The sequence below is a fragment of the Falco naumanni genome, chromosome 8 (genome assembly GCF_017639655.2).
Source record: "Falco naumanni isolate bFalNau1 chromosome 8, bFalNau1.pat, whole genome shotgun sequence".
NCBI classification, from domain to species: Eukaryota; Metazoa; Chordata; class Aves; order Falconiformes; family Falconidae; genus Falco; species Falco naumanni.
This window is the reverse complement of record NC_054061.1, coordinates 27108413-27135852: the sequence shown is the minus strand read 5'-3', so window position 1 is coordinate 27135852 and position 27440 is coordinate 27108413.

The following is a 27440-nucleotide window of genomic DNA, read 5'->3' as shown; positions in this document are numbered from 1 at the left end:
GCAATATATGAGAAACTACTTTTTTCAAAAAGGCCTGTTTGTTACAAAGTTAGCCTTGAAAGCATATATCATTGCATACTGATCGCTGAGGCTACAAGGATTTTCTTTTTTTTAGGGCAAATATGTTTTCTGTTTCTTTAGGGACACTTTATTTTTAGAATATCTATCATTTTATTGAACTGTGTTGCATTGAAAATGTTTACCTTATGTATATTGCATTCCATGCTGCAGCCTGTGGCTAAGACACATATTAGTAAGCATATTGCTATTGATTTTTCTTTGTCCCCTTTTTTCCGTGTGCATAGGAAGTTGAAATATTTGTTTGCAATCTGTCCCTTACAGTGATCTGTTTGTGGCTTCTGTGGTTTGAGAACCCAATGTGCTGTTGAGGCATGGAAAAAGTGATTTTTATCATGAGACCGTTCATCACTTCAGTGAGCTCAGAGGCCCAGTGACTGTTGCGGGGTGATGATTTGGTACAAAATACCTAAGTCTAGGGTAGGCAAGCTAGTCGGAGGTAGAAAATAGTCATGTATCCTCTGCCTTCTAGTTCCTGCTCCTGGAACAGGATCTAGAGACCCTGAACTTTGCATCAAGCTCCCCTATGGAGCAAAGGGGAGAGAGAGCAGTACACGTGCAGCCCCAAAACACTCCTGTCATGAAAGGGAAGCTTTCCAAGATGCAGTAAGCAGAGTTTTGCCTGCCTATCTGCTTTTCCAGAACTTCTGCACCCCAAATGTCCAAACCTGAGCTTACCATAGGGGTATATGCGCATTTGTAATGGTGTCTCAGCAGCGGTACCTGCACTTAACAGCAGGCAGTGGTGCAGGGTGGTGTTCCCCTGTGCCCAGGTCCTGGGGGCAGGTTAGATGACACCCAGCCCCTGTCATTAGCCCAAAAGCCACCCGAGCTAATGCATGTCTCCCCTGGTCTTTAGTGCTTGCGGTCATGTAAACATGCTATTAATGTAACACTCCTAAAAATGTTAACAAATTGAGTATTTTCTGCACAGCTGTTCCACTATGAAGGTTATTAAGTACTATGCAGCTATCATCAAAACATTTTTTAATTAGCTTCTTCAGCACTGTATTTAATTAGAAGCACTTAGCCACAGGGAATGTTTGTGTCTGGTAACCTCCAAATGAGAGAATACACAAGCTATAACATGACATGGCAATCTACATATGTGTGAAATAGTATGAAAGGCTAAATGTTTTCACGTTGAGAGCTGTGTTAATGTCCTACATCACAGAGCAAGACCCATAGAAACACTACTGAAGAACTGACGTGAGGTGCCAAAACTCCATATGCGGTTGAATTGCAGCATGTATCTGTCTCGCATTATTTTCAGGAAATCGCAGGCAAGAGTAGACTAGCTTTAGGATTCCTGTTTATTGTTGGGTAAAAATGATAGTCGTGTTTAGAGTGCAAAATTAATTTCTTTAAGGACTCTTTTTGTCCCAATATTGTGTGGTAGATGATGACCCTTTAACGTGTGGTATAAAAAAAACCCTAGTTCTTTGACCACTTAGTATTGAGGCTTCAGTGGAAAGTCATTAACAAAGTCTGGCAGGTATGATCTCAGTACAGGAGCGGCAGACAATGCTCACTGTACGGTACTAACAATACAGTATAATATGAAAATTTCTCTTAAGTGATATAGGAGAATCTATTTTCTCCTTCAAAATAAGTGACTCCCTGCTCCAGTGCGGCTTTGAGATCTGAGTAGGAAATGTAAATATATGTGTGCCAATAATTAAGATACATAATATTTTTCCCCATATGCAAGGGAGAATGTAAAAGTGACTACTCACCCTTTCTCCTTTTACGAAGTGTTTCTCCCCTTGACTTTTGCAAGGTTCCTGAAAGCTTAAGAACAGTATTGGCCATAATCTGAGTCTATTTTTACCAAGATATTATCTGTTTAATGGTAAGAGGTAAATATGCTTTAAAAAAAAAAATCATAAAACCCACACTGGCTGTTTCTCGGTTTGAGACTTCCCACTCGAAGTGGTGGTTGCAGAGGAGATCTCAGAGATGTACAGCTTCTCTGGGAGGGCTCCTGGGCACCAGCCAGGCACGGTGCTGATTGTGCACCAGGCTCGGATATATTGGCTGGGCAAGGCAAGTGAGGGCTTTCTCATTTTGTGCATGGCTGAAGATCCGCGGTGTGGTATTGGAGTCATTAGTCACAATTTAGTAAGCTCAGGTGAAAGAGTGGATGTGGAAGGTGTTCGTTTCAGGCTGTTTCCCAAAGCCAGCATCCGGGGGGAACGTGTGTCTTACATGGGGAGAGCAGGCAGAAGAGCCAAAGCACTTGGGCAGGGGTGGTCTCTCGTCCCCAGAAGGCGTTCTCACCTACGCTGCCAGCTACTAGGCAGTGTGTCTCTGAAGCTGCAGAAACAAGTGATGTCCTCAGAGGTCCTATTTATCTGTAATAAGTTGTGTGGTCACTGCTGCTTCGGAGCCCTAAGAACAAGCCTGCAAGCTGTGCTGTGGTGGCCATGTTATCCTCCTTTCCCTAGGCCCTGTTTCAGGGTTTTTTCAATACAAAACCAGAGTTTGTGGCACCTTAACAAGGCAAAAAACCTCAGACGGACTTCTTGCATACCTGTGGATTTTCAGTTGTTTGGGAAAGATTTATTTTTTTAGCAGCATTCATGAAGTGTGTTTGTTCCACTTGCCCCTGAATTGCCCCAGCTAAAGCGTTTGATTGCTCTTCTTGCACCCAAACTAAAAAAATAACAATGAGCGCCATTTCAAACACTTACCGGACCATTAGCCGAATCCTTTACACTCAATTCCTTTGGCATGCATTTCACTTGATTGTGTTTGTCCTCTGAGATGCTGACACTCCTTTGAGAGTACCTTTATTCAGATGGAAAGTAGATGCAGCTATTTAACCTGTTACCGTCTTTGGCCAGACCAGACCTCAAATTAAATGGGAGCTCTGTCTGCCGCCTCCCAAGGATGCTGTTGCTCATTCTTTAGCGCCTCTTAATCAAATGAACGGATTTTGCTCACTTATTTTGCTCGCTTTCCTGCAGTGACTGGTGGTGTGCCCCACTCTTGGCTCTGCTTTCTCTGTCCCTTTTAATGAGGAGAGTTTTGGAGGCTGATTTCTTTTTGGCTGCTGATAGATTGCAGAATTTCTTTAGTTTCCCTTTCTTTGTTTCCTAGTGAGAAATACATTTAATTTCTGTCATATGCAGTAATCCTCAAACGTTATTAACAGTTGCATAGCTGGCTTCCACTGAGATAATGAATTTAATGATAAATATTAGATACCTTTAGCGTGTTGAACCACTATCAGATTTGAGGTGGTATTTTGGATAACATTGCTGGTCTCTGCTACCTGTAGTAAATGAAACACATTGAATTTCTGGGTCTGAGCTCAGGAAGTTGCCTTACCATGCTGTTCATCACCTCCTGTCTTCCGGAGTGTGGATGTGCTTGTACATATTGTTTTATTATTTTATGATCTCTTTGAGCAAAAGCACGGAAATCTGTTTATCATGAGCTTGTCTGTTGTTCCCTCTGCATTGGACAATATGAATCTTTATTAAATAAGATGTAAATATTTGCTACTGCCTAAGTGTTGTTTGTGTGTTGGGATAGTTATGTTTATGAAAAGAGTATTTGAGAGAAGCCCGTTTTCGGTTTTGTTCATTTTCCAGATTATACCCAGCAACATTTGTTCTTATTTTTTTATCCCCCTGTTGTTCAATTTCTCCTCACCTTCCCTAGCGGTGTGCTTTGCCTTTGAGCTCTACTGGAGAGCCTAATGAATTAAGCAGTCCCGAGTGTGCAAATCTGGATGGTTACATGTGGGCAAAGCAAGTTTGCAGTAGGTATAGCCCATTTCTCAGATGGCAGGTGTATTGGCTTTTTTGCTTTTCACTTTTGGAAGTGGCCAGGTGAGATGTAAGATGGATGAGAACTGAGCTCCTCTTGTCCAGCCACTAAGTGGAGCGGGTTCTGCACCTGAAGCAAACTTAAATTTTATTGTGCACCTCTGACCAGGATGGAAACTCCATCTAGCCAGTGCAGTGTTTCACTGAACTGAGCTAATGGCTGTCGGGGGAGTCTGACAGGCAGCAGTACCAGCTTTAGTTAAGGTAACTACCCGAGGGCTAATGGAGGAGAGGTGTCTGAGTCAGCCTGGAAAAGTGGAATTATCTAAGATAAAAGTCAGAGCAGAAATGTGGCCCATCTGAGCAGAGGCACATAGACCTCAGCATTGGCCTTGAATGCTGCTGGGAAGTTGGGCTCAGTTTGGGAGGTGGGGGGGTGGAGTGGGTGAAAATGCCCTTCAAATACAGTAAAAGCCAATAAAGTGATTAAAAGCAGGAGTGTGGAGGTTTCTCCATGGAATCTTTGACAAAGTGCTGATCTGACAGCCTGCACGTTTCAACATAATTGTTTCATAATTCCTATGAACCAAATTTTAACAAAAAATAGGAAAGCTATATTTTCAGTACTTTGATTAAAATGTATTTTTAAAAGCTTTTGATTTCTAATTTTCCCTTTCTGTTTTTTAAAGTTCTAAAAAATCCCAAACCCTCAAAGACATTAGAAAAAAACAGTATTTCAATGAAGCTGAAACTTTTTTTTAAAAAAAATTGACCTTTTATTTCAAATCAGAACTTAGTTAAAACTTTCAATAACTAATCGTTTTTCCTTGCTTAAGAGCCATTTAATATCCATACTATTTTGGTTCTGTACCAAACTTTGCTGTGTAATCAATTTTCCATGAGAAGGATCACCTGCTTAGCCTATTGCCATGGATTAATAGTTTAGAACAAAGTTCATTCTTAAACCAGCAGGAATAATCAGAAAGTTGAATTCCTGCATTGCAGGAGAGAGCTGGCTAGAAAGCAGGGTCCTGCTCCCTCCTGACATTACGTACAGGCTTTTCTGGTTCATCAACCCAAGCAAAGTTGCATGCAGGCTGGTTGGCAGTCTGCTGTTGCTACTAGGATTTGTTTCAGTAAACTCTTTGTTTCTCCTCTGCAATAATTGTGAATGATTCCCTGAGGCTCCAGCACCCTTCAACCTTTCCCACTGTCCCCTAAAAAAGCCATTTGTTGTGATACTGCAAGCCAGTAAATACAAGGTGGGACCTGTGTGCCCTACATCCACAGCTGGGCGCAGGCTTGGCTTAACCTCTTCTGCAAGAGCCACAGAGCAGGAGTCCCTCTGGAGTGGGGGCAGTGGTGAAAGGCAAGAAAATCGGAGGAGAAAGGGAGGATGAAGTAAGTGCAGCGTTTAAAACACCTTGTTTCACTCATTTCTTCATCAAGGCTTGCTTTCCTGTGTGGTGTTTGTTCTACCTAGAGGTGTTGGTGTTGTATTGAATTCTGATGAGAAAGCTTGAAATGCCAGCCACGGCACCTTTTCTGGAAGTTTGTTGGGTTTTTTTCCAGTGGAAAAGAACACCTGTTTATATTCAACTTGCTGTATCTAGTCACCTGTGATAACACTTCTTTCTTTAGCAATTGAGAACAGTGGGCTAATTTAGGATGAAATATAAAACTCTAATGAACCAGCGCTGCAGCTGCTGCATCCATTGGTGGCAAGAGCGAGGCAGACTCCCCGGATGAGCAGGGCTGTAGAAATTTGGGCAGGTCAGCGCTGCTGGCACTTGGGATGCATTTATGGGAAGGTGAAGCTGTTACCTTCCTTCCAGTTTCTGGACAGAAGCACTGGCTCAGATGTGCGGCGAGTAGTGTGCATTGTGCCCAATGCATCTGTGGTGTAAATCTGTAATAAATCCTATACTGTTGAGGCTGTAAAATTGATTTTTACATCTTGGCAAATTTAAAGGCAGGAAAGCAGTAGGCTGGACACTCCTCAGTGGCCGTAAGCACATGCTGAGGGGTTGATTTGTCTATGGTGGAGAACAAGGAAAGGATTTCTAGACACCCCTGTCAGGACATCTCACATGAACCTAAAGAATCTATATTTCACAAGGGCAGAAACAGCCACCAGCCTGGTGGCACCTGTACAACAAAGGGCTCCCGGGGGTCGTTTGACTGGCACAAGCCTCTCTGGTTACTGCATGAGCATCACCACCACCTGGTGCATTTTAAATGATCTTCTGCCTGTAAGTCAGCATGCTTTGTGCAATGGGTTAATGTTGGAAGTCGCCTGTAAATGACAGGGAAGTGTTGAAAATAAAGGAGTTACTGTGTGTTAGGAATTTCTTAGGCGTTAGTTGTTATTCCAGATTAGAAGGGGAAGATTCTTAGTGGTACAGTAGGATGCTTCAGTGATGGGCAACGCAAAATTGGCACCAGATTGCCTTTAGTGTTTTGGAAATTTTGATGCAGTTACGTATATACAACTGTTTTTAAGTCAAACTGATCTAGCAATATTCAAACTGGAAATTCTTACCCTCCTCTTTACAAGTAAAGGAATAAGGTACAGAGACAAAATAACATGAACAGGTCAGTCAGTGGGTAAGTAACGCAGGTGGGAAAGAACTGGGGTTTCTCTAGAGCTAGTCCAGGAAATAATTTTTCCTTGAATAAGACAAATTACAATTAATTCTACATTTGCCTCAATCTATGCTTGTTCCAGTCTATGCAATCAAATTGTGCAGGAGGTGGCAGTGGTAGGAATTAGTCCATTATATCCTTAAAGGCAAACAGGGAGCTGGTTTTGATAAATTAATTTCTCAGACATATTAACTCCAACATAATTGAACTCAAATGTAATTGAACCCCAATGTAATCATATGCTCCTGCTGTATAAAGTAATTTCAATGTGTTTCTTATTACCTGTGAAGGACAAGTCACCAACCCAGCTGAATGCCCACCCTTGTGCTTCAGCACGATTTTGACATCACTGGTTTCAGGTAGATCAAAACCTGGCCTTGATGAGAGATCTGTAGTTTTGGAGGTGAGAAAAGCCACCACAAGGTGCTATTAAGAACAGCTTTGAGTCTATGAAAAGCTATTGTGAGAGCTCCTGTCCTCCTGCTGGGCAGCTGTATGGGGACAATAAGTAGCCATTAGCTGGTTTTTATTTTCCTGTTTTCCAAAGTATGTTTCATTATGGCTTGTTTACAATGGAAACCAAGAAAACACTTTGGAGGTGACAAATACCAAAGTAGCTTGAAAACATGCTGAAGATCTCTGGTCCTTGGATAAACGTCTACATGACTTTTCTACAGAAAAAAAAAAAAAAAAATCAGAGTACTGCAGACAGATTTTCAGCCGAGTAAACAGATACAGATGGGGAGGGAGATGCAGAAAGGGCTGATTTGGAAACTGATTTTAAATATCATTAGCACTTCTTAACTTTTACCATAGAGAATATATTTGCGTGATGACAGCAGGGGAGGTGAGTGTAGCACACTGTACTGCAGCACTGCTGGAGTGAGAAGCAGATGCATCTCCATTAGAAATATAGATTTTCAGGGTTTTCTTTTAGATGTCAGACCTCTGTAGCAATTCTTGGTTTGTAATTCAAGGCTATGCTCAGGAGGGAAGTATATTCATCTCTTTCTTAATGGGTTTGCACAGCTCCCATAAGTGTTGGTGGGAATTATAAATGGACTTTGAAGGAAAAATATACCTTTTAATGCTGTATTGTAGTTTCAAGTCTCAGTGCACAAGCAGGATCTGTGCACGTGTGTCTATACAATGCCTAGGGGACATGACTTTCAAACACTTTATTACTTGGACAAAAAAGGATGGTGACCTGTCTTGCTGCTTTGTATTAGAGTTGCAATGTTTGTGAAGAGTAGGGGAGAACTCTGTTTTACATTAGAAGTCTGGCCTCATTAAGGTTGAATGATCCTGCAGTGACCAAGCCCTTGGTACAGGGAGCAATGCTGATGACATAAACCCAGAACATTTTAGGGAAATAACTTAATAGCTTTTCTATGGAGTCAGAGGTCCAAGGAGTTTCTAGAAAATACAGCTTGCTAAAGTTTGACCCCTCAACCCACCAGTCTTTTCAAGACAAGAGCATTCATGCTAAATATCCTTGTCATTCAGCCAGGCTTGGGAAGACTAACCTTAATTCCACATGAGAAAAGAACTTGCAGAAAATACTGGCGAAGAAGTGCAAGCCCGTTTTCTCCTTTACTGTTCTCTTTCCAAATACCATGTGCTCATACCCCCGTTGGCTTGCTGAGATGTCTGCAGATGGGACAGTGAATCTCATCCATTCTCTGCTTTTGGTGGTTCATGCTGTTGCTTCACTCCTGGTCCTCAGGCTTAGAGCCAAAGCCTGTGGAAGAGCACAGGTGAGGAGGAACTCCTTCCACACTCCCACTCATGTCCCTCTACGGGAATCTGATCTAGCACAATATGCAAGATCTCAGCAACCTTTTTTGTTTTGATTAATATGCAACTATCAACAGCTTAAATTTACTGTACCATGCCTAGTTTTATCTTCAGTTATGCTGTCAAGGCATATATTCCTTGAATTAATATCCTTCTGGATCAAGCCATATTATGCATACAAATGTAAGTCCTGTGGAAGGGTAAAGAGGTGTACTGTAAAGTAAACTTTCTGTAGTAGATCGTGTCTAATACTGAGCTATTCAAGTTTCATCAGTGGTTTTTATTTCTTTTTACAAAAGGGCCAATCCCGTAGAGGTTTTTCTGAAGGAAAAACTGTTATAGAGCTTGTCTGCTGTACTCTTTGCTGTTACTGCAATTAGTTGGTCTTCTGTTACTTGTTGTAGTCTTTTAGACTTCTTCAAGGTTTTGAAAAGGCACCTTGATTCCATGAGGGAGAGCTGAGCCTGTTCCTTATCTTTTTCTATAGGGGATAGTGAAGAAAATGTAACAAAGGATGAAGTATTTTCTGATTTCTGTAGTCCTGAGCAAGATGTGCTTTGAGTACCAAGAGCAATATTGCTGCACTACATGAGCATACCACCTAGATAGCATGGCCTGCTTCTCACCTGGGCTACCTTGTCCTTGCGGCTGGCTGTATTTCTGTATGGGTAGTGTTGCAATGTTTGTTTAGTTACAGTGGGAACTATAAGCTTCTTGCATTCCCAAAGTCTGAAATACGATTTGGATCAAACTGTTGCAAAACGCCTGTTTTTTATGACTTAATTTTTTTTCCCCTCCCTGAATGAGGTATAAATACAACTGCGTTGCTAGTGCTTAGATTGGAAGTGAATTGGAGCTGATGATAAATGCAGCATTCCCAGCAATTTGTAGCTAGCTTTGTTCCCCCTGGTCCAGAGGAGGAGGCTATGCTGTTGCTCAACCACACTGACTGTAACTAATGAGGAAGCCAAAGCCCCTTATCTCAGCTGATAAATCCTCATCTCCTTATATCTGTCTTCAGCACTGTCACTTGAGTGCTTGATTCTGCTACTGAATTTCTCTCAGAAGCAGGGGGTAACCTTAGACTTGCTGAGCACAGGAACTACATACAGCATTTCATGCAAGACAACCTTTACAGAAATGCCTCCAACTTAAAATAACTGTTCCCAGTCCTCTAGCAAAATGCTACTCTATTATCTGTTTACTACTTTGGGACCACACAAACAGCTGTAGCTGTGAAAACATGCATCTCTTGCTAAAGGACGCATTATCTCTCAGACCCACGAAGAAGTGCAGTCAGTTCTGCAACCCCAGATGAAAATACAAAACAGAGCAAAGTCCAGGAAAGGCCTCCTGTGGGAAAGTCCCTGGAAGCATCTTCCCATTTTTTTGGATGATCAAAGGTAATAGCTTTAAGTGCTATTTTTAAACCAACTGTCTATACACCTCATAATAACCTCATTTAGACCATATTTCCTGCGTTTACTTATGAAAGTCATGAGAGCCAATCTAGTTATCAAAAACCTTACTGCAGTTTGTCTGCAAATTTCCACGTGCTCATCAGTGTCAGGAATACCTTTTTTTGGTGACTGGGTGAATTTGTTCTCAAGACATTCATGCAGTCTATGTTCACATTTGTCTCATAATTTTAAGCACTGTTCTAATACACTTCCAAGTATAAAAGCAAGGTTGACTGATCTTTAAATCTTTGGACCTTCCTTCTGTCTTCTATTCGAAGAGTTGATGTTCTCTTTGCCCTTCCCTGGTCCCCCAGGATTTCCCTGTCCTCCGAGTTCTTAAAGACAGTTGCTAATGGTTCTTAGACGGCTTAAGTTAATTCCTTGGTACTTGAAAGTGCATTTCATTTGTCCCTAAAACCTGACTGTGTGTAACTTAAATATTCTTAAACCTTCCTGTTCATATTGCTCTCTTACGACTTTATCTCCCACTTAAAATTAATTGTTCAAGTATCTGGCTTCAGTGAAAACTGAAGAAAGTCTGGATTTTGGATACTTGAGCTTTTCTGCATTCCATTATTTGTTTGAGTAAAATAAGAGAACTTAATGGTTCTTTATCTCCAGTTATGGGTGATGCATTTCTAGAACTTTTTTCTTGTTTTCATTTACTTTAGTAGCTGGTTATAACTTGCTTTGTGCCTCTGCCTTTCGATTCTATGCCTACGTACTTGTGCTATTCTTTTACACCTGTCCTTAATTATATTTCCACTTTCAGCACTATTCCACTTTAAATAAATTGTTTTTTAAATTATCTGGATGGTTAAAGATGTCCTGAGTCTTTCTTCCATTTTCCCTGCATCAGGATTACTGGATATCATGCCCTTAACAGGCTGTCCTTTAATGCCAGCTGTCCTGCACTTGTAGAGTTTTTTTGGTTGTTTGTTTAACCCCAGGGACTGTCTTGACTATTCCTCTAAATCTGCTGACATTTCCTTTTAATGTACATTTCTCTTGTTCTGTGAACGTTTGAATCTTCTGCTTTCAGATTTTCAGCTAACAATTCTTATTCTCATCCCTTCATTTTCTTGCTTCTGGGAGAAGATATAGCCCGAAGTCTAGGGGTGCCAATTCAAAGTGTGGAAGCAGAGAGTGCTAATGGTGTCCTTCAAGAACTGTTTTGATGGGCAAGTGTGTCTACAGTTTGGTCATACCTTGCCATTGATATAAGCTCAAACCCATCATTTTAGGTGTTTAAACTGGCTGCATGAGAAACACAACTGACACCTGAGTCAGCATATACAACTTATGAAAATCTGTCCTATGAGTTCAGCAAGCATGACGTCCTGTTCACTGTGGTGCTATGCTATGTAATTTCTCTGTGCAGTGAGTAGATGTCTTGGGTTTACTTCTTTTTTATAAGATACTCAAGCTGTTGGTTATGTGCAGGTAATAGCCAGCACATGTGGGGAGGACTGAAGGGGTCAAACAGCAGGATGGCACAGGGAGGGGAAATGTCAGCCTTGGCCCTGGTCTGAACAGGATTTCTTATTTCATTAAAGTATGAAATAGGAACACAATGAGACAAAGTCTCTGCTGATGTGCATCACCTCCCCTTCTCCTGGATGCTTCTGTTGATGTGAAGCCTCCTTGTCCTTCCCATGCCTTCCTATGTCCATCCCCAACCAGCTCCCTTGTGCTGCAGCTGTTCCTGTCTCCTTCCTTCCCCACCTCGGAGCCCTCTGCCAGCAAAGCCACAACTATTTCAATAACTGCAGCTGTGCCACTGAATTGTAACTCTTAGATTTTCTTTGGAAAACTAAATTGAGATATGCCTAATGATCCCAGGAGAAGGATCTCCCAGCACAGCTTAATCTAATGGAAATTTAGAGTGGCAATCTGGTGGGGGCAGCAAATGAAGAAACGCTGGAAATCCAGGGTTGCAACAGCAGCTCAAATTTAAAATATAAAATATTTCTGGCTCCCTTTATCTGCATCTCACAGAGCTATCAGTATCAGCTTGTTCTGTAAGCTTAGCTGTCTCCTCGTCTGAAAATCCCTCCCAGAAGCTCCTTGCTGCAGACCTATTTGCCAATTAGCCTCCTGTTGCTGTTGTGTGCAGAGACATCGTTTTAGGGAAATTCAGGACTTTTTGTTCCATCTCTGGGAACGAGCTGCCCTGCTTTTGCCATGCCCAGGCAGCCTCCTTGGCCTGCTAGGACCAGAGTTCTGCTGCCTCCCACCATGCGGGCAGCTGGAGGAGGCAAAGCAGTCATTTCATCCCAGGCCATTCAGTCCCTTTTGTTATCCCACCAAAATGGGATTGCTGTGCCCTGGGGATCTGGGAGGGATGTGTAGACACATCTGCATCTGTACTGACCCTTGGCTGAAGGTGTCTCTGCTCCATCAAAGCTGTACTGCTGCCTCATTCCTTTTTTTTCCCTCCAGAAAAACAAAATCAACGAAACATTGACTTCTCGACTGGCACCACAGAGGTGCAGGGAGGAGGGGAGCCTCCTCTGAGGCTGCGTGGCTGTTGTTGGTCAGCACAGTGACCATGGAGCCAGATGTGGGGACCAAGTCACACCTTCCCCTTCAGTCACCTTGGGCTGTTATCATCTTTGGAGTCTCATGGAAGAGAAGATGCTGCAGATGAAAGCAATTTTGCCACACTTCTGCACACCTAAGCTTCTCCCCATCTTGTGTAAAGGCACCTTCATGTGCATGGACTGAGAACTGATGTGGTCCCGGTAACACACAGTTCATTCTACTGGTGCACAAGGAGAAAATCACTGTGCAAGAGCTGGATTTGTTCTTACAGCTGAAGTAAATGCAAGTATATCTATCCATAGCTTTATGGTTCAACCAGCAGGATGTGGAGGGGAGAATTGCTTGTAAATTGCAAATGAAAGTGTTTTAATCTCTATAGATTTGGCACAGAAATAAGAAAAAAAGCAGGGTTTTATCCCCTAGAAGGTGAAAAAGATTGCCCATTTCCAAATTGTATTAAATTATAGAACTAATCATGTATTATTCTCTATTATGCAATACATTCCCTTCCCTCTTTCAAAATCTTCAATCCAGTGTCCATTAGACTAGTTTCCCAACTCGGTTACTGATAGACAGATTTGTAGCTGTAATCACTTGGTGTTAAAATTGTCTTTTTTTCTTTTTCCTTGCACCTGTATGTCACACAGCCACATCTTTCAGTAGGCTGCTACTAGTAGGTTTCTATCTATAATTTGCATATTGGAAGATGAAATGGGGAGATGTTTAATGTTCCCTGTTAGTTTTTTAATTAAGAAATTAATACGACAAGCCAAGAAGACCTTGAATATTGTGCCTGGGCTAAATATGGATAGAAACACTTTGAATTTTTTTAAGTGAGCCATGTCCCTTTCCCATTGCTGTCAAACAGGCAGTCCTGGAACCATTAATGCACCTGAATGATTTTACTTAGGTGAGTGGTTCATATTGATTGGGATTGGCACTGGATTAATTTGGCAGTTCTGGAGCCCTCAGTCAGGAGTTCTTAGGAACAGGAAAAATTTTAACTTACATTGGGTTTGCTCTTTGGCAAACTAATGTAGGGGAGCTACCTTTTGCTACCACCTATCTGAAACCCAGTGTTAATTTTTGTGGTTTCTAACCATAGTCACTGCTTTGAGATGATTGGACTATATGGTTTGGTATTCTCTGCATCTTTTGTAGGTTTTTAATCATATATTTGCATTGCAAAATCACTTCTAAAAATCTAGATTTATTAAATACTTTCAGTGGTCTTTGTGTAGCTGTAAGCATGTAGGAAAAAAGAAATTTATGGAATTGTACTCAGATTTGTCTGCAGGCTGACTTGGCTGGGCCATACTGGATCAAATTAAATCTATTCAACCTCCTTCCAGTATCTGGTTATTGGTTTATGGTGGAACTCAAACTGGGTGTATTCACTGTATTTAAGAAACAGAACTATAGGTTTCAGTGTCTGCAAGTGGAATGATGACGTAGATTTTGGACTACAAATACATATAGACAGGAGAAGTATGTGGATATGCTGCCACTGAGTTTTCTAAGAAGACTTTCTAGCATAGGTGGTAATTGTCATGCTGGATGACAAAGTGTAGTGACAAATAGAACCACTTAAGCCTAGAAGTTGGTATTTTTAGCATATTTAAATTATTCAAATCTAGTTACTTCTAACTTTAACCTGCTGCCATGGCAATAGAGCTATATATTAATAGACTTAAGTGTGTGGTTGACTAATCAGCTGCAAAGTCTGCCTACAAGGTGGTTTTTGTTCAACCAGCTCCTTTCGCATTGCAAGAAGTGGTGTGGAGACATCCCGGCCGGTTTGGCCAGCCACATGGTTGCTTCATCAGTCACACAAGTGTGTCTTTCCCAAAACCTGTAGAGGATAACTTCAGAATATAGATGGCTCAACTTCTCTGCATTTTTTTTTTTAAAAGATAACCATTTCCCCACTGTGTACTTAAAGCAGATATTTATGCTTTTGACCTAAATGGGAATTACTTTTACAAGTTCGTGACTCTGGTAGTACAAGAAGAGATGTTAGAAGAGCTGGAGCTCTGCGCATGCAACTTTTCAGTTCTAGTTTCCTAGCAGAAGGGGAGACTTTGTCTTTTCCCTTGCAGAGCTGCTGGTTCTGCTTTAGCATGGTCAGTCCCTTCCACTTAGATGGGCTCCTCCTTTTGCAAGAGCTGAGGGATTCAGCCCTGTCTCTACACCGGGGCTTTGCTGCTGTTCTCAGCCACTGCTGCTCCTTACTAAATAGGGTTACAAGTGCACCTGATAGAAAATCAGACCTCTTCCTGACAAAGTATATTTTCAACAAGCTTCATCTCTCAGTGTAGTATGCTTTATTAGTATATAGAAATACTGTCCTTGTGATTAGATGTTGCATGCTGAACATCATGCTGTAAGGTTCTGCAGTCCGTGCTTGTACAACTGCTGATAAAGAAAATAAACCCCCAAAGCTTAGAGCTGAACTGCCCTGTTCAGTGCGTCAGAGAAGGAATTGGATAGCAATGATGCTTTCCTGAGGGCACCTCTCCTGGATTTGGTGTTACCCCCATCCTGGGTCAGGACGTTGATAACTCACTTGGTGCTGCATTTTTAATTGAACGATGACCTGTGTGTAACAGGTAACCAGTATATTTGCATTCCTCATCACTGGGTTGTGGGACTGTCACTTAAACTGTTCTTAGTACCTGGAAATGCAGTATCCTGCACCTCATCCAATAACCTTGGAGAAAGTTTCGATAGGTTTTGATTTTTATTGGTTGGAGGATAAACAATACTCTTCCACTCTTCTCATGCATCAGTCATATTTTTTTTATGGTTGTGCAATTCTTAAACAACCACTGAGACTGTAATCCCACCCTTGACCTTGCTTAGTTTTGGAGCAGAGACTTGGAAATCCAAGCTGCAATTCTGTCTCTTTACTGCCAATTTACTTCCATAGGTTTCTGAAATATTAGTTATTGCAAGCACAGTTATATTTAATGTGTCTGTCTTCTCGGCTATTTCTATTTCCATTGTAATAATACCCGTTAGAAAAATTCCCAGTGTAGCCCCAATTAGTCTTAACAACCTGTCACCAACTAAATAGCTCTGAGATCCCTCTTTTCATCAGAACCATGCCATGCATTCAGGAAAATCATAGTCAAGACACCCACCAACAAAAAACTGATAAAATAGCTAAAACGTACAGTATTTTTCAGTAAGGAAAGAAACCATCATTTCCTTTAAAAACAATTCCCCAAAATGAAACCGTAAGTCAGTTGAAGTCAAGAGATTAATAATAAACCCATAAAAGATTTGACCCTGAAGTTTTCGGTCATTAGTTGAAAATTATTTATGCTGTACAGTACTTTAACCTTTCTTCCCTCTTGTCAGAAACAACAGATCTAAAGGAGTGAACTGTAATCCTTAAAACAAAAATCTTTGGATTTACCTAGTCCTGTAAAAGCTTCTTATTCACAATACTCAATAAAAGCATTTGTCAAGTAGGTGAAACCAGAAACTCTACTTTCCAAAATTTGTGAATAATAATTAGTGCAAAACAAAAGTGTCAGTTTAAAAGGTTTTTGGAACCTTTCCAGAAGTGATCAGTATTTACATACTCCTCACCAAAACGGAGGCACTAAGCAATCTCACTAGTTCGGACTGTCTGGGGTAAGTAAAATGAGGACAACGTGAATCTGTACGAAGGAAAAAAGTTTAGGGCTGGTTTCCAAACACCACCCGTGCCCTTGCCCCCAGGGAGCTTCCAAGCAGGCTGCTTGACTTCTTACCTGCTCTGGCCCTGCAGCCTCATATATGAGGCTATACTCCTATTTACTTTAATAGGACTTTCATACCAGCATGGATAAAAGTTTATGAATCAAGGCATTAGCTGATATTTGTGGCTTCTCTGTCAACTGATTTCTTGCAGACCACAGCCAGATCTGGTTATGCTGGGAAATGTCAAGTCAGCTCTGATATTAAGACATTTCTCCTCTCTTGTTTGTTCCAGTGAATAGCTGCATGATTTTTGGACAGCTTCTGACTCCTAACTGCATATTCATATGTTCAAACAGTGAACTCTACATCTGAGATGAAAATCTGCAGACAGTTGTAAGGATGTTCCCCTCTGCGCAGCTAAGGGACGAGGTGAACTAGGCATTTACAAGCCCCAGGTTAAGCAAACCCAAAGGCATTTAGGAATGAAAATACAGGTTCTGCCACTTGGTGTTAAGGGCCCCATTGAGTACATGATAGCAGTAGACTGTGTGTCAGAAGGCAGTCGTGATGCTGAGTCACAGCTATAAGTGGCTGTGTTTTTGCCACCAGTCTGCCTTCACAGCCAGCACTTCCTATAGCAGCTATAGGAACGAACTGGTGTCGTGCATTTCAAGACGTCTGCAAAACAATTCCAGTCTTGCTAGTGTTTATTTTTGTTTTCAGACGAATACATCAATGTTTCTCTTCCACCCGCCTCTGAATTTTCCATAGCACGTTGGTTTATTGATGCTAATATTCACCAGGATAAAACCTTTGTAAATATTTCGCAACGTATGCGTGAGCCTCTCTGTGGGATCTCTGTTCTTCTGCGTTCGGTGTAGGAGCCCTCACTCAGAATGTCACCCCAGCAAAGCAAGGAAGGACATCTTTCATGCTTTCTGCCTAAAGAAAAGGGCTGAAGTCTGACAAATGAATCAAGAATTCTTAATTTCTTTTTTTTGTATGGAAAATAATTCAAGAAATTCTTTATGCTTTTTTACCGTGCAATATTGGTAATGTGTTTTCTGTGTCAGTGACAGCAGTAGCCTTTGATTAAAAACTGCATAGCCTTCGGACATAAATAGGCTAAAGAATTTGGCTGTTCTCTTTGCTAGCAAATGCAGGCCTACGGGTTATGTTCCTGGGTGAGCATTTGCTGTGCTGTTCTACAGCTCTGAAGAGCAGCAGCACAGTGACCTTTATTTTTCTCTTTTGCTATTCTGTTTCTGTACGTTTTTTTCCTTAACGTTCATCTCATGGTACTGATGCTGAATGCAGATTATACTGATGCTTCATTCCTCTCCATTATTTTCAGATAATGAAGTCCCAAATAAACATTCTGGAATTCTGTGGACGTGGTATGTGATGGGCCTATCCCTGCTTCAGTTCCTGACCCCAAAGGAACATTAAAAAGCTGCTATTGAGTCAGATCTTAGCTTTTTTTAACTAGAAAAAAATCTCCATACCTAAGGAATTTAAATTCATATTATTCAAGCATCTGAAGCTTGGTGCAGTACAAGTGTTTGGTGTAATTATTACTTGTAAAGTGGTAGTAGCAAGTATAGGAGCACCAGCAAATTCCATTGAGAGCTGTTTGACTCCCTATACAAAACACAGGTGAAAAAATGTTGCTAATTAATGCCTATGAAGTATTTGCTTATAATTATATCTGTCTCCAAAGACTGCATTTTCATTTTGCTTTGCAGTGCTGGCTCCGACTCTAGAAAGGAAGGGAAAATGTGCTCTTTATGGCTAAAAGTGCTTTTCTAAAGTGGATATTTAGTGCTGCTCTTGACAGGAACTTATTCATCCAGAGAAAGTCAATAGGACAACTGCAACAGACCCAGCAGGATCCTTACACTCAATACTAATGGCAACCAGGCTTGGTCTGGAAAAGCAAAAGCACAGAGAAGCTTCTATAATACTAGAGGTTACCTGCCCTTTAGTTCTGATTTTTGCCTTTTGTCTCTTCTGCATTCCATTATGCAAAGGTGAATGTGATGAAAACCAAAAGCAAGGGTGGGGGGAAGAGTAATGACCCTTGAGAAAGCTGAAACGTGTCAAAACTACCGTTGCTGTCAAGCCCCATGAATAGTTAAAGAAGCCCTTTCGTTAGGGAGTTGTGTATGTTGAATGTATCCCTTTTTTCCCTTAAAAACCCACCCCTAGAAAATAAAACTAGACTTATTATTCAAAAGCTGTTTTATCAACCCCTATTGAAGGAAGCACTCTAATTTTATCGACTTTCTTTCTTTACTGTGCTTCCTCCGTGCCTTTTTTCAGTTAACTGCTTGGCTTACATTTTTGCCTTCTGGGCCTGGACATACAAGAGGGACATGGCAAAAGCTTTTTTTTAAATTATTTTTTTATTTCCCCCGATGTGGTTGTGGTGATGGAGCTGTGCTCTGCATGCACTGCTCACCGCTTTGAGAACATAACCCGAACTGTGAGCTGCTTCTGTGGGCTGCTTGTCAACTGCATAATTTAAACGTTAGGAGACTGGAAGGAAGCGAAGGGTCAGCAATCAATTCTGCAGTCAAATGGCTCAGGGGACTTTATTTCTCTGAAAGAGGTAAACAACTCTTCCTGTAGTGGGGCTGGCATGGTGGGGAATGCTCGGCAGAAGGGAGTGAAGGGGTCTGGAACTTTATGGCTGAAGAAAAATGTGCTCGAGCACTCGCATATCTATCCTGTCTCCATTTCCTTCCACATATTTCTTCTTTCAGCCCCTGCAAGAAGAGCCTAGTGCTGGGTTTTTGCCTTTTCTCACAGTGGGTTAGAGCTCCTCCTCGCCCCAGCAGCCCAGTGGGATTGGCTTGTCTCTCGCTGCCTAGGGACTAATTAAACATAATGGGCCTATGCAAGGATGGTCCTACGATAAAAACCACGCGTTCTGGTTGCAATGACTTGTGTGTTCCAAGCTCGTTTGCACCCCAAGGGAAGAGGGGGTGCATGGCTCAGCGCTCATAACGCAGCGCTGGAGTTTCCCCCTTGGAGCCAAGGGAAAATGGAGAGAGGGAAAGGGAGGGGCGATGGAGAGAGGGAGAGAGCGGAGCAGAGTGTGAGGATAACGGGGAAGTGGTTTCCTTAGCAACAACAGCGCTTTGGATGGTTTCAGAGAAAAGTACAACCGGGTACAAAGTACCTGATTAAAATTTATTGCAGGGGATAGAAGCAGCGCAAGCTGTAGCAGATGCAGCGTGTGCACAAGAGTGGGTGCTGGAGATGTAGAGTGACCTGAATGATTTCTGCATTGTCTGGACCATCTTCTGCGCACAAGGAGAAGAAAAGTTTTAGGAAGTGGCAGGTGGGTGAAGGTGGCATGACCAGACTCTGAAGGCACACAAAAATTCAAAATTAAATGCATGCCCTGGGTTCACAGTTCAGGCAAAACATAAAGCTGCCTCACCTAGAAAAAATTCTAGAAGAATGTCCTGCTGCAAAAAGTTACAAAAGCCTCATTTAGCTTGGAGACAGATTTTTTTTTTTTTTCCATTGAGATGGACCAACTTTTGGCACTAGTAGTTTCTAACTGTCCTACTGTGCTTCTATTTGTGAATTTAATTTTTTTTCATTTACCAGTGTGATAAATAAACATCTCAGCCACACACTCTTAAGCCAAAAATAATTGCTTCTTTTTATAGTAATATACTAGGTCCAGTGGCAAAAGAAATGATATTAATATTTAGACCTCTGCTTTTCCCTAGGATTGCTGTTTGATAATATACCAGGTAGATGTTGTCTACTTATAAGTCATTTAATTAACCAAAGATGTTGACTAGGTTGTTTTTAGTAATTTATATATTTTATATTTGACAACTCCTGTTTTTGAATTGGAGTAAGATGCTCATTTCTGAATGTGAATATTTAAGCCATCATTTAGATGCCTAAGAGTCCATTTCAGACACTGAAAGTAAATGTCAATTTGATAGTTGTGTACTTTGCTCTGTGCTTAAGTTTCCTCATCTGTAAAATGGCTGTACTATGTTCCTATCTCACAGGGATGTTGCAAGGTTTATTTCTGTAAGAAATATAAAATGTTTGGAGTTGCTTGTATGGCTCTGTAAGTATAAAATATTATTACAGGGAGAACTTCAAAAATTTGGAGTTTTGTCTGAAGTCTTGAGTCTTCAATACTGGACTCAAAAAGTTATGACAACGCCCTTTCATGCAGTATTCCCGTCAGGTTTGCCTTCTGTGCGTGTGCTGTGGTGCATAGAAAATGTCTGCAGTGAAATGCAACTCTGTCAAATGTTTCTTGGTTCATTTTTGGTTTTTAGATCTCTCAGATGTTACAGGTCGGAGCAGATATGATGGGTAGATAGCTCAGCTGACCTGTGAAGCATAAGTTATAAAATAAAAAGCTGAGCACTCGTTGGATCAATCTCCTCAGGAATTGCATATCATAGGAAAACTCATTTGGTCTTTTTAAGCACCTAACGTTCAATGTCCTATTGCAAAACCATATGTCCTTAGAGCGATACAAAACATTGGGAAGTTCCCCTGGCTTACTGGAATACAACAGGGTGTAAGTGCCCTGCTCATCCACCTCCCTGATGAGCACATGTTAGCATTTCCAACTGAAGGCAGCAAGGGGAAGGCTGTGCAGCCTTGCACGGTGCCATCCGTGTAGCCCCTGTGCTGTCCCACTTCAGGCCCTTCCTGGGAGGCATTATCACATTGTGCCAGTGAAGTAAAGAAGCAGTCGCAGATAATGAGGATCTGGTTTAATGGAGCAAAACCAACACTGTATTTTAGCAGTTGGTGTTGAAGGTAAACTTCTGAATCCAGAAGTACCAGCGAGAAATACATCAGGCAGAAAGGTATAATAGTAACAAAATAGCCAAGTTCTAGGCTAGTAAGTCAACACAGACCATATCTGAATGTTTTCAAGGTATATTTCTTTGATCAGCCTGGTTTTCTTTGAAAATAAATAAATTTTTTTTAGTTATTTCTTCCTCTTTTTACTAATACCAAAAGCTTTGAAAACAGCTGCTACTTTGATTGTTTTGTTTAAAAAATATCTGTTAGGATGCTCAAAAAAGAGTTAATTAACAGTATTGCAATTTCCTAAATTAATATGATAATCATAAGCTAGCAGACTTCAAAATAACTAGCATGTCAGCAGCAGACTAATGGGGCTTTCTGCTTCACAATCTTGTTACTAATGATAATACGGGGATAGCTAACAACTGTAAATATTTCCTAAATTTGAGGAAATATCCTCTTCCTTACGCTCCTCGAAGCAACCAGAATGGATCAGTTCTGTCTATGGCACGGTCAGCCTCAGTACCGTAATGTGAATCTGAGATCCTTAGCTTGGCCTAGCTGTTCTCCTTCTGGACCAACTGGACCGGCTGGTCTGCCTGCTGTCTCTTTACATATTGCCACTGGGCTGCTCCTTACAAGCACCAGGCTTGGAAACCTCGCCGGGGGAGGGGAAGAGTATGGGAGAGGCTAGTGGCGGATACCGAAGATGCACATGCCACTGCAAGTGCTGGTGTTGGTTGGTGAGTGCAGTGCCGACGTGAAGCTCTTCTTCCCGCTTGTGCAGAAGTTGTGACCCATTGCTCCTCTGCATCCTCCACCGCAACTCCTCTCCCATCCCTGGCCACCACAGAGCTCCGAACGAAGGCGAGATGACTTCCATAAAGCTTTTAGTGTTACTGCTCGTTGTGTTGTAGTACCGTGTATGATAGATTGAGACAGCAGGATTAAGAAATAATTTATTATAATCTTCATTAATTTAAAGTCGCCATTTGATTTAATGAATTGAGAGTTTATCGGAAAAGCTTTTATCCACGGTCATTGACTCGAGTTCCCTTGGCCGGGCTTCTGGAGATGCACTCTGATAACTGGTTTGAGATCAGGACAAGTGGTACAGGTCAATTCTTGTTTGCATTTCTAACTAGGGAAAGTAGCAGTCAGGGCTGCTGTCTGACATGTCTACTATTTATCTTCTGGGTATATATATATATACACATATATATATTTTTTTTTTTTAAAGTGGTATGGCATAGGAGGTAACATGACCTGTTGGGAAGGCCTGGGTGTTAGAAGAGCTAGAAGATGAATATTCAATCCCTGTCTTTACCTTTGAGTTCCTAAGTAATTGTCTAGATAATCTTGGGCAAATGAATTTTCTGTTTACCTATTTCCTATCTATACGATAAAGAAATATAAAAGAGCATTTTGAAATAATTTCCTTGCCAAAGGTAAACCAATTTTTGAGGGCATGTCAGTAGATTGACCTGGTACAGGGGACACATGTATCAAAAGATGCCTTGTCTATGTGTTTTATTGATCATTTTAATTTACAAAGTCTACTATACTGAAAACTTATTCTAAATAAGACTAGCTCCAAAAGTCAATATAAGTTAAGCTTTCAAATTAATAGTTTGTAGCTTTAACTTTTATAAAGTGGTATAAAATAGCTGAGACAAGTAACATTAAAATGCAAAATTAATGTTTTATATTTAAGTTGACTGCTCATTATATGTAAATCCTTCTATTTTGGGTATCCACCCAAACAAAATAGGAAGAAAATGAAGAGCAGAAGCTGAAAAACATGAAGATATACAACAATAGTTGATTTGTGGGGGGTGTGTGTGTATATGTACAAAAAACTACAGTTAGAAGAAAGTAAAAGACCCTCAGCGTGAGTGTTGCTTACATGCTACATTATTTAAGTTTCATTTTGGATATAGATCTCAAGATACTGGATAAAAACAATGGATGTTGTTTAAAATACACCTAAGGCTTTCCAATAGATTTTTATTACATTTGATCCTTAGGTGAGATCTGAGCTATATTATACAATTAAAATGTAAACTCTAACTCCATGAGTTCAACAGCTTAAAAATTGTAGAGGTATTTCTGCTACATAGGGAATGGCACACAATTGTAGTAAACTATTAGAACTGTGATCTTTATTTATTTATTTTGTATGGTTTTACTTTATTACTGGGTTCAGATATTTTGGTTAATGACACTCTCTTTTCCAAAGGTGTACCATGGAACTCCGTTTTCCTGCCTATGTGGTCCAAGGGGAATAGATGAGAGAAATGTATTTTCCTTTCATCAAAGCAGGAATAAACTTACATCCTCCAGTTTGCACCACAGGTCTGTTGCATATTTTATATCTCTCTCTACTAAAAATCAGTAGAGAACAGCAGAAGTACGGACCATACAGCAGAGATCTAAACTGCACTTGCAAGTGGGTAAGAGAGAAGATTTGTCCTTATCTGTGGCACTGTTAGCAATGCCAAATTGAACAGTGATGTCAGGATGGTGATTCCATCCTCCACCCTCACCCCAGGGTAATGCTGATCCCTGCCTCTCTCCAAGTGCAGAAGGTATTCATTATTAGCATTCCTTGCCACTTCTGCTTGTTGCTACTGAACACACTAAGCAGCTCTGGCTAGTTTTTTTTTAATGTGTAAGAGAGAGGGTCCTGTTCAAATTTGAACAAATTTTCTCGTTCTTTAATAGATGGCGTGAAAACATTTATCGCATTGGTTTGTGTCACAGGAAGACTCAATTTAAAGCTAAAACATACCACCCCTGAGCACATAGCAGAGAGGTGTCCTCTCTGATGTTTGGGGACCGGGGTAATTCAGGAATTGTCCAGTCTGACCCTATGGCATCGTGGAAGTGACCTGGAGAAAACGTGGTGTTCAAGGAGGGTGCGTTGTGGTGGGAGGGGAGGGGGAGGAGGATGAAAAGCAAGATCTGGGGAGGGAATGAAGCCTGGCAAAATAGCAAAAGGTAAAGTTTTTCAGCAGAGCAGAAGAAATGCCTCGTTAGCAGAGGATATGCAGAGCATCTGGCAGCGCAAATAGCGATCGGGGCTGGCAGTGGAAGGGAAAATCCCTGAGCCAGAAAGCGGGAGGTGCCCGAGGCGCAGGGGGAGGCCTGGCAGGGAGAGCCAGAGGGTGTCTGGATGGATGAACTCCTGCACAGTCACCATGACTAAGAGAGGGTGGTTATGCTGAAGCTCCTATTTGATTTTTTTTATCTTTACTTTTATTAATGCAATGTAATAGAATTTCTCCTCTCCCATAACATTTTATATGTATCTATGTGTGCCCGTGTATTAGATGTATGCATATATATTGCCTCCAGACTAATTTCCCAAGGAAAAAAAAATTCTCAATTTACAGGCAGGATTTATAATGTTTTTTTCAAAGGTAACTTGCAAAACAAGTTGGAAATCAATGCATCTTCAGGCCCTCTCCCTTCTGAATAAAAGAGAGGATGTCTTCCCTGAACAGCTCCTAGTCTTGTGTGATACTGTAAAGTTACTGTGCAATGAGGGAATTCAACTTTCAGGGTGTCACCACCATCAATAGTCCTAAATATTGAGTGGTTTACTTATAAATCTGACATTAATCTTTATATGAAGGCAACACCATACTGTACATCAAAATCTGAAGGGGTGGAAATCAAAGAAATTTTTCATGGGACTAGGAAGCATTTGATATGACAAATACTTCATAAAATTAGAAAAGCCTTATCATTTAAAAGATGAATTACACTGAGTTGTAACTGCCCTGCTGTGCTTTGCATTCTGTCTGCTGATATCTAGTATTTCAAGTGCATATATCGTCAGCCTCCTTATCTCTACTTTACAATAATTTTTTTTCTTTTTTGGTAGTGTTACAAAATTTTTGCTGATCACTCATCTTTAAATTTAGTTTTGGAAGTGTTCGGTGGTTAATTTAAAGTATGCTTTAGGTAACATTTAAGTTCAAATTGCTGTTCTGGGATTTCTGGGGAGGAAAACTTTATTTTATATACTGTCTTCCTCCATGAACGCCAGGGAAAACAGATCTTGGGTACAATTCACACATGACAAGAAAAGATACGTTTTATTTCTCTGTAATTTATCATCTTCTGTATGATGGAAAGCCTAGTTTTCCAGAAGAAATATCAGGAAGGAAAGAAAACCCTGAGACAAACTCATATTCGACAGAGGTGAGAAACTCAATGACCAAAAGACAAGCTTATTTCCTATATTTCTGATGGACCTTGGTCTACTAGTTCCAAATTCTAACGGGGATGCTAAGGTACCCTGCTGTGTAATTATTGTCTGGTGTGTGGCGGGCTTTGGGGAATGATGTTATTCCATGAAAAATCTGTTTAGACATTTCCTAACACATCTCAAATGAACACCATTTTCTAGTGTGTTTTCTACCAAGCAAAATGTGATATGTCATCGTGACTGTAACAGAGAACCATATTTTTAAACAGATGTCATTTTCCTTATGATTACTGTATTCCATTATGAATCACCTCCGTCAAAGGGAGGGGAAAAAAATTCATCTCTAAATGTACAAAACCTTATACCTGAAATACACTGTGTTCTGGAAACAGTAATAGCAGGACACAGTGGTCCTCCTGTGCCAGCCTCAAATGCCAGCAGCTCTTCAGAGAAGAAATGCTGAGGTCTTGGAAGGTATCACTAGGTATTATAGATATGAGATTTTATATCAAAACCAGCATGTTGCAATACCAATAAAGCTTTTCAGTATAAACAAACATAATTGACAGTGTTGGGTGTCAAATGATCTATAAAGTACTCTATTACATGTAAGATGGCTGCGGAGATTTAATAGGCAGCAGAAAGTTGCTATAAAATGCCATAATGTTGCACATAAGAGAGCTGCTAATTAGAATTGTCAATCAGAGATTGATCACTACCTCATAAACTGCGTAAGATGTTGCTGCATCCTAGCAATTGTGTTATCTTAAGGGTACAAGAAACTGCAGCATTCAGCTCCTAGCTGTCAGCAGGATTTCACGGAGCGAAGGTCTGTTCTATCACCACAGTCTGTTCAGCAGCCCTTCCGAGAACACCTAGAGCATCGTGAGCTTCACAGGCTGCTGATAGAAAGGAATGCTGTGCTGTAATGTAATATATATATATATCTCCTCTCTCTCTGACTTTTTGTAATTTAGAAAAAGAAATTTTAGTGTCACATTCACTCCCTCATTTTCTTGTTTTGTATAGCCACATACAAAAGGAAGACCTTAACGGAGAGGTTCTTCCCACTCCCTGTGGACATTTCTTCCCTAAAGTTCATATATTGCTTTCTCTTAGAAATGCTTTGGCCCTCATATATTTTTTTGTGTGCAGTGTGCTGGGAAGGAATCGTACCTCCTACAGCTGCATATGAACAGGCGAACACTGTATTGTTTGTAGAGTGTTCTGGCACCATGAAAGATTAAAGGAGTATATCAGAGAGGATATAGATGTCTTACAAGTCTTGATAAAGATCTATAGGAAATACAGCATGAAGAAAGTTAGTGCCTGTCACTTTCAGAATAAACTGAAGACTAATTTTATTGTAGGTTAACAGTGGCCTGATGTTACCATGAACTTTCCTTTTTGAATTCTCAGTATTATGTGGTTCTCTCTATATATTGTGTCCTCAGAATACAAATGTGTTTCCCCAGGCACCTGCAGGTATCAAAAAAGAGACTGGATGCAGTTTGCTGTAAGATATTTGGGATGGCAATGCCATGTTAGATACTGAAGGGCAAAAACTTGGGGAAAAAATTGTATCAAAGGTATTTGTATTTCTCCATGTGACGCTATGCTATCAATCAAAATATCTGTAGAATATCTAGAAGAAATTCTACAGAAACAGTATTTTCTCTCTTTAGAAAAGCCTGGCGTGGCAGGGTCACCATCAGCTCTGTCAAAGGGGATGGAGCAGAGATCAGGTTTGTAGTCACTGTGGGAATTGAAACAATATAATGACTCTACCTTAAACTTGTGGATGATTGAGGAGTGCTGGGGTACCTGAGCCAAGGCAGGGTCAACCTAACGCTTTATTTAATGTCTATAAATTGTAACAGTGGAATATTGGGTGTAAATTGCCTATAATCTGAGGGTTGCAGAGTAATTTAGGTGGGAAGAGGCCCCAGAAGGTCTCTGGTCAGACCTCCTGCCCCGGCAGGATCAGGTCTGAGGTCTGACCTACTGGCTCAGGGCTTAACCCACCCGGGTCAGGCAAACCTATGAGGTTGGAGATGGTGTGACATATCTGGGCAAGCTGCTCCCCTGCTTGATTGCCCTCATGGGGAAAAAGGTTTTCCTCATAACTGCTCCAAATCACTTTCCTTTAGTTTTGAAAGATTAGTGTGATAAATGAGAAGACGATGGTGACAGAGCGAATCATTCATGACCAAAAATACAACTACCTTAGGATATTGTCTTGAAGAAAGACAGCAAAGCTCATCCAGATCCCAGATTTATTTTATGGCAGTTGTGACTAGCCATGGGAAACAACGCCTTGTGCTTAAGGCTCGTATGCAACGCTTTGCAAAGCAATTCTCAAACTGTAAGTGTTAGGAAGGTTAATTTAATACAGAATTAATGAAGAGACTCTATAACTCATCCTCC